The following is a 7,884-nucleotide window of genomic DNA, read 5'->3' on the forward strand; positions in this document are numbered from 1 at the left end:
TATATGATATATGATATATGATATATGATATATGATATATGATATATGATATATGATATATGATATATGATAGACAGGGCCTAGGATTTACTTTGTTCAAGGGCCTTAAACTCATGGAAATCTTTTTGCTTCTGCCTCCTAAGTGCTGGAAATAATTACAAGCATAAACCACCATGGCCAACTCAAGTTGAGGAGTTATTTACCTATATCTCTACCTCTATCTTTCTATAAACAACAATCACACACTTGCCCAGAAATGTCTTGACAGTAAAAGATGCAGGATCTGTCTCCAGGACTTTTCTCTGAACTCCTTGTAGGTCTACGTCTCTTATGAACTCTGTTGAAAGGATAGCATTTGAAAGGAAAATAAAGAAAATAACCAATAAAAAATTTGATAAATCAAAAAAAGAAAAAGAATTCACATGAGACACACAGATCCTGGAATAAAAGACAGACTAGGTTTATTGTGAAGTAAGGTAGAACATTTTTAAGTGGTGAGGCAATCAAGAGACTAGTGTCTCAACCTATATTTTTCTAGATAGTTCCATCGATAGTAAATAATACCTGCTAACTAATTTTCATTTAAAAATATATGTAGACTTCAGACCATTTCTAAGGCCTCTGGAATAGTCATCTTTCCCAAGGGCCATTTCTTTCCTTTCAAAGTGATTATTAGGCCAGTTTGGTTTCACCCTTACAGGATAAATAACAATACATCTTTCTTCTTCTCGAGAAACCTATCTACTGACTGAAAGATTCAGCTCCTAGAAATGGTTTTAGATAATTAATTAATTATTAATAGCATTCTTGGCAGTTCAAGACATCCTCCTATAGCCAGAGACTTCATTCTTCCAAGTGGTAGTTAGTATCCTACAGTTGTATGCTTTGCTTTCAAAGGCTGCTGAAAATGAGGGGGAGGCCTAGATCAAACTCCCTCCAACCCTGATACAACCCAAATGTGACTCTAACGTGTTCTGTTCCTGTTCTGCCCTCTTCCTTCCTTCTTTGCTTCCTTCCTTCCTTCCTTCCTTCCTTCCTTCCCTCCTTTGCTCCCTCCCTCTCTCCCTCCCTCCCTCTCTTCCTCCCTCCCTCCTTCTCTCTTTCCTTCCTTCCTTCTTTCCTTCCTTCCTTTCCTCCCTTCCTTCTTTAAGAATTCTCTTTATTCAGGTCAAAGGTTCCCATGGAAATCCCCCAGCAACCAAGACTGTTGCTAAGAGAGTGGGTTGTTTTCCACAAACTGACAGCAGGGGACTGATCACAAAGGACAACACACACACACAATTCACTGAGAATGGAGAAGCTGAGCTGGAGCGCATATGGAGCCTTTGCTCATATGTTTTGGTATATTTGGTGTTTGAAGGTACTCTGTAGGCTATCAAAAAAGAAATATAAACATCAATCTGGCCACAAAACTTTTGGCCTACAATCTGTTCTGCATACAAAATATGCTTAGTGCAATGGCACAGAACTTGGGGATAGTCAACTCATGTCTGATTAGAGTTAAGGCCTACTCCATGAGACAGAATCCATATCTGGAATAGCTAGGGTAACAAAAAAATCAGACTAGATATCCCAAAGACCTAGGATAAAACCAACTACTACTGCTTTAAAGCAATTTAATAAATGATAAAACAAATTATCAATAAAATAGCTCTTATTGATATCCTGATATTCTCATAGATCAGTGCCTTATTCAGTCATCATGCAGGCTTCTTCTGCAACAGCAGGAACAGATGCAGAGACCAACAATCAGACATTATGTGGAGAGTGAGTCTAAATGGGATGTCTCCATCTACTCTCTCCCCTCTAAGCTCAGAAGAGGTGGGAAGAGTATAAGACATTATAGGAGGATTTCTTATTTAAATTATGTCAGATTTTTAACTTCCTGGGCTATTGCCATGAGGGCATATTTCCTTTGTTTCAGGCAAAGCAGCATCTCCTTAACAAGGTTAAATAATCATGACAATTGTGGCCTCTCTTCTAGCCCATGCCTTGGCTACAATGTTAGGTCACATTGTACTCCTTTTCTGTACACACTGCACATTTTATATTTGTGCTGCACTTGCTCATTTGCATTGCATGGTTGACTATGCATTATCAATAATAATCACATCACAGACTCACCTTTACATTCTTGAAATTTCTAGGCTGAGATACTTAGTTTATTACTTTTAAGTTTAGCCTCAGGCAAGTTCTCAGTGCATGGAGGGAAACAACCAGATTCTTTGCCAAAATATCACAAGAATGGCTATAAATTACTAATGAATTTTCTTTAAAACAAAACTCCTGATCTGGGCCTCCACAGTCCACATTTTTTCTCAGCACTACTGTATTCTAGGCTTATACTAGAATGGTCCTCTAAACTCGGCCTACAGCATTTTACTGCTTTTCCATTCCAATGTTCCAGTGTCTTCACCTTCCTCCAAAATCATCAAAGTCAGATTGTTCGTGGCAAGCAACTAACTCTTTGTTATAAATTTATGTATTAACTACTTTCCTGGTACAGCTTTAAAACACAGCCATGGATACTTCGGGAAAGAATACTTGATTTTGATGTATTGGTCTATCATGGCTGGTCAGTAAGGCAGAAAAAAACCGAAGTATAAGAGGAAGGAGAGGAAGAGGAGGAGGAGGAGGAGGGAGGAAAAGGAGGAGGAGGAGGAGGAGGAGGAGGAGGAAGAGAGAAGAGGAAGAGGAGGAGAGAGGAGGAGGAGGAGGAGGAGGAGAGAGGAGGAGGAGGAGAGAGGAGGAGGAGGAGGAGGAGGAGGAAAGGAGGGAGAGCACAAGAGAATATGAACTTGAAATAAAGTGAAAAAATATACTCCCAAAGTCATGTCACAGTGGTATCCTTCATCTAGCATGGCTGTGCCCTCTAAATCACTCACAATATCTCTTTGACCTGGGAACCAAATGTTTAACTGCTAGAGCCTATGAGTGACATTTTCTATTCAAGGGGCTACATAGGAGAGAAAGAGAGAGTGATACTACCACTAGGGTATTTCAAAAAGCTATAAGAAAACCTATTATTTTAGACTCTTCCACCACTTCCACAGAAATAATTTTAGCAATTACTGTTTATTGGGTGAGGGGAACCATTTTCCTCTGTGCTTTAACCATTCTCCAGCAAATAACACCCTAATCAAATTAATGCAAATAATTTTAATTAATCTCAGTGGGTGAAGAAGAAAAACTATTTGAAAGCAGGAATTGGAATAGTTGGGAAGAAAATAGTGTCAGATAAGGTGGAAGGAAAGTGAGAGAGGATAGTGAGAGTGAATATAATCATAAAATGCTTTTTATGAGTGACCATTCTAAAATACACCCACAATCCAAAGAGACTCTGTGGACTCTCTGGGAGCTGATTGTTGTTTATGTCATAAATACTGTGAGAGACAGCTAGATATAGACTATAAAGTCCTCTGAAGGAAACTACTTTGATAGGAAATGAATAAGCTTCTTGTAGACAATCACTTTCAAGTAGCTTCTTCAAGGACTGAGGGTCTGTGGAAGATCTTCAGCCCTGCCCTCCTTCTCCTTGAAAATTCAGAGAAGTGAGCAAGAAGGAGGGACAGGAGGGATAGTTCAATTGGCTGGAATTTGAGTCTTTTATTTCAACTAGTTTTTATGCCTTTCCCTTGCCATAGGACTAAAGTCCATGACAAACTTTATTTTTATGATAAAAAAGAACAGTAAAATTCTCTTATAAAGCACATTGCAGGCATCCTACAGAATGTGGCAAAATGGATAGGACGATTCTATAGGAATGTGGGGAAAGTAAAAGGAGGAGCGTAGCTGGGTACTTGCTACTCCCTGAGCAATATTACATTGTGCTGAGATGGTGACTTCCAGGATTGGCTCTTCCTCTGTTTGGTCTTTTTTCCTATGTCATTGATTTTCTTCTACTCTGACAGTGTCCTCTGCCCAGCAGTATGGTTGAACAATCATCCCAGCATGCTGTTGGAATGGGATTCACAAAGAGGTGACAGGTCCCACTGATTCCAATACCAGGCAGCAATAGCTTAGTTACTAGGGAACTTCAGATCCCATGAGACTGACATCAAAATGTTGCCAGTCATCTCTTGTGCAATTCCCACTACTGTTAACACAAGATCCTGTGAAAAGTACCAGTCTCCGGACTGCCCCTTTAATGCACCCCTTTAATTAAGCTCCTGCAGAGATCACATTGAGCTGTAAAAGCCTCTCCTTGTTATTTTTCTCAGTATGCAGTTCTCAGTACCTGTTAATGGCCACAAGTGCAAGTACATTTGAGTAGTCACACACACATTTGAATTTTCAGCATGTTTGAAGAGCTAAAACTTCATTGAGTCATCAGTCATTGTTACACATCACTACCTAACTGCAAAAATGCCTTTCTCAGACTAAAAGGGCATTCATAGACCCAAAGCATCTGAATTTTATTCCTGTTCTTTACCATCTGAATCATCAATGTCAAGGATCATGACTTCATAAACTTTATAGGTCTAGATTTCTTTTGCAGGAGATATAGGAGCAATGACAAATGGAAAACTTTGTACAATGTCCAGAACTTACTACTTTTTCAATAAATGTTAGCTATTTTATTGTTTGGGAATAACCATGTTATTATTTTCATGACACACTGATTTGTAGTGTGTTGCTTATTGAATATAATGGCTTCTTGTGTCTTGATTTGAGCTGTTAAATGTTCATGAAGAAAAGGGTATATATATAAATTTTTATGTAACCATCCTGATTTTTTATTCCTTTGCCTTATTTCTTGCGTGATGCCATGGACCTATCCTTTGAGGGCACTCCAGATGTCTGCATGCTCGGTGAGACAGGTACACTTTTCATATTTGGGTTAAAACTAGAAGGCAAATTATTAAAGCTCTGTACACTGCCATACATTCTAATACCAAACAAGAAAAAATAAAAAAAAAAATGCTAGTCTGTGCCATAAAATTGGTGCAGAAAAGTATCAGCTATAACTCTTAATAAAAGACTGGATAGAGAGATATTTAGGTAACTGGAATTTTATTTTCCTCTCTAAGTTTTGACTAGCTTAATAAGAATGTGTGTGTGTGTGTGTGTGTGTGTGTGTGTGTGTGTGTGTGTTGCTCTGTGACAATAGACATTTATTTATATGCTGTGAGGAAATTCATGGAGTTAGTTTTCATCTTGAGGCAAGGGCTTTCTCTGTAGTTCTCCTAGCCTCCAGTCTGTAATCTTCCTGCTTCAGTCTCTAGAGTTCATGGGTTACAGGTAGTTCTCACCATGCACCACTTCTTGCTTTTTCATACTTTACCTTCATATGTTATAAGCCCATTCAAGAAAAAGAGTGAAAATTTGATGAATAATTTTACAGAAACAATGAAAGACTTAGAGTTAAAACTCATCCCCAGAAGAAAGAATCAAAATAAACATGTTGATCTCAAAGTTGTAAACTTTATCCAGATATTGTCACATTACAGTTGTCAAACTCATAGAGCAGCATGTAATCATCAGTCCATAAATATCACAGAATAAATGAACCCATGACTAATCCTTCTAAATTGGCAACTTTTTATTTGACTTTTTTTTAATGACAAGCTAATTTTCAACTATTTTCACATAGAGATACAAAATCTAAGCTACATGGATTTTTAATTCCTGTTCTATTCTAGTCAGTGACTTTTCAACAGTTATTCTCTTCTCTTTATTCCCAAAACATATATTCAGAAAAAAGAACTGAAACATATATGTGTGCCTTCTTAATCTTAAGTCTACTAATCAAGTGACTGCTTTAAAAAAAATAGGTGGTTTTAGAGAAGTTTTATGCGAAGAAAAATTGAGCACAATTTTTATATAGCTGCTCCTTCACATGTACAGCCTTAACTATTAACACAGTGATTTGTTTCCTAGAATGACAGATATACATTGAGAGATCATTATCACACGCAGTCACTTCCCACACAGAAGACTTCATTCTTGATGTCATGTAATCCGTGTGTTTTGAGTAATATATAATGGAAAATATTCACATTCACAGTACCATGCCACTGAAACCTACATGGCTTGGAGACTTGACCAGACTCAGGGCATCAAGGGAAGAGACACAGATCAATGACACTGAATAAATGAACAACACAGACAGAAAAGCTTGTGCCAGGTGTGATGTGCAAACTCTGATGGAATGGCAGCAACCACTGCAAGCCAGAACTTTAATGGGTTTATTAGGTACAGCAGAGGAGAGAGGAGTTAATTGTTCAAAAGGTGGAAGCTACACTTGCTTGTTTATACACATACTGGTCAATTGTTCTTAAGCACTGGTATTTGGAACAGAGAAATGCTTTGCCATTTCGGAGCTTGAGCAGAATGGGGAAGGCTTTGTCAATTTCCCATGGGTCTGAAACCTTGAGTCAGCTCATGTCAAACAATTCACACTTACTCAGAACTTTACTCCTTCAAGATTTTCCTTACTCCCTGCAATATACATTACAGATTCTCATTGTTCTAAGTGTCCTTGGTGTTTAATCCTTCCTTCCTTGGCAACTACCAAGGTTATTTCTTTCCATCTTCATACTTCTATACTATGTCACATGCTGAGAATTTAAAAATACATAGCTTTAGATTGTCATTGCTACTGAGAACTGGTTGTTCAAGATATACTATCTGTTTTCATGGCTTCATAGTTCACTTTATTTGAAACTAAGATACCAGTATCCATGTGTCAACTGTAGTTTAACCACTCCTCAATAAAGGACATCATAACTTCTCTCAGGTTTTGACAGAAGCCCTTGTGGATAAATCTGCTGTAACCTTATTTCTGCAGATCTATATGTGGATACATAATTTCTTTTGCTTTGGGTAAACTTAAAGACTTTTGATGATTGTGGAATCTACAATAAGAGATTGGTCAGTGTGGTGGTTTCAGTGAGATACTCTTTACCCCCATAGTCTCTGGCATCTGAATGCTTGGTCTCCTGTTAATGTGCTGTTTTAGGAGGATTAAGAGGTATGGAGGAAGTATGTCACTAGCGGTGGGATTTAGGAGCTTCAAGACTTGGATCATTTCCAGTTCTCTCTCTATTTCCTACTTGTGGTTCCTGCTGTGAGCTCTTAGCTTGCATACCTTTCATGTCATGGTGGTCTTTAACCCTCTGGAACTGTAAACCAATGCGAAATCTTTCTTCTGTAAGTTGCCTGGGTTATGATGTTTTATTACAGAAATAGAAATATAACTAATAGATTTAGGTTTTTTTTAAATAAATGGTTAAATCATTTTCATTTTTAGCAATCAATGAATGAGACTTATTGCTTCTCAGTATTTTCATAGGCATTTGGTGTCTTTATTCTACATTCCAAAGTTTGAACATCCTGATACTTGTGCAGTATTGTTAGAATACAGCTTTGCCAGAAAAAAAAATACCATTAAGTGGCTTTCCATGTGCTTTTCTTCTGTCTGTATCTTCTTTGATGAAGTGGTTGTTTGTGTCTTTTCCTCATTTTACAGTTATTTTCTTTATTATCACTGAGTTTTAAAAATAATTGGTACATTCTAAATTATAATCCTTTATCTGACTGGTGATTTACAAATAAACTTTTCTTACATGTGGCTGGCTTTCTAAATCTCTTGACCTTGTGTTAAGTTGGTAATGACTCTAAAACTGCTGGGTGAGGTAAAACAGTGGTGCTCAAGAATGATTTTAAGCAGAATGAACCATAATTTGAACTTTTAAAAAGAAATAAACTATGAAAAATATCTAGCTATATCTTAGAATTCATCCATCTCCTAAAAGAGAATCTGCTAATTTTTTTAGATGAATTAATATAAGCTGATCAGTTGCATTCTGACTCATATGAAGCTTACTGCCATTCCCAGCGTGGTAAGGTTATAGAGGCACTCATCCACTTAGATGGCTTAGA

This window comes from Grammomys surdaster, unplaced genomic scaffold (assembly GCF_004785775.1).
Source record: "Grammomys surdaster isolate TR1022 unplaced genomic scaffold, NIH_TR_1.0 150, whole genome shotgun sequence".
Classification (NCBI taxonomy): domain Eukaryota; kingdom Metazoa; phylum Chordata; class Mammalia; order Rodentia; family Muridae; genus Grammomys; species Grammomys surdaster.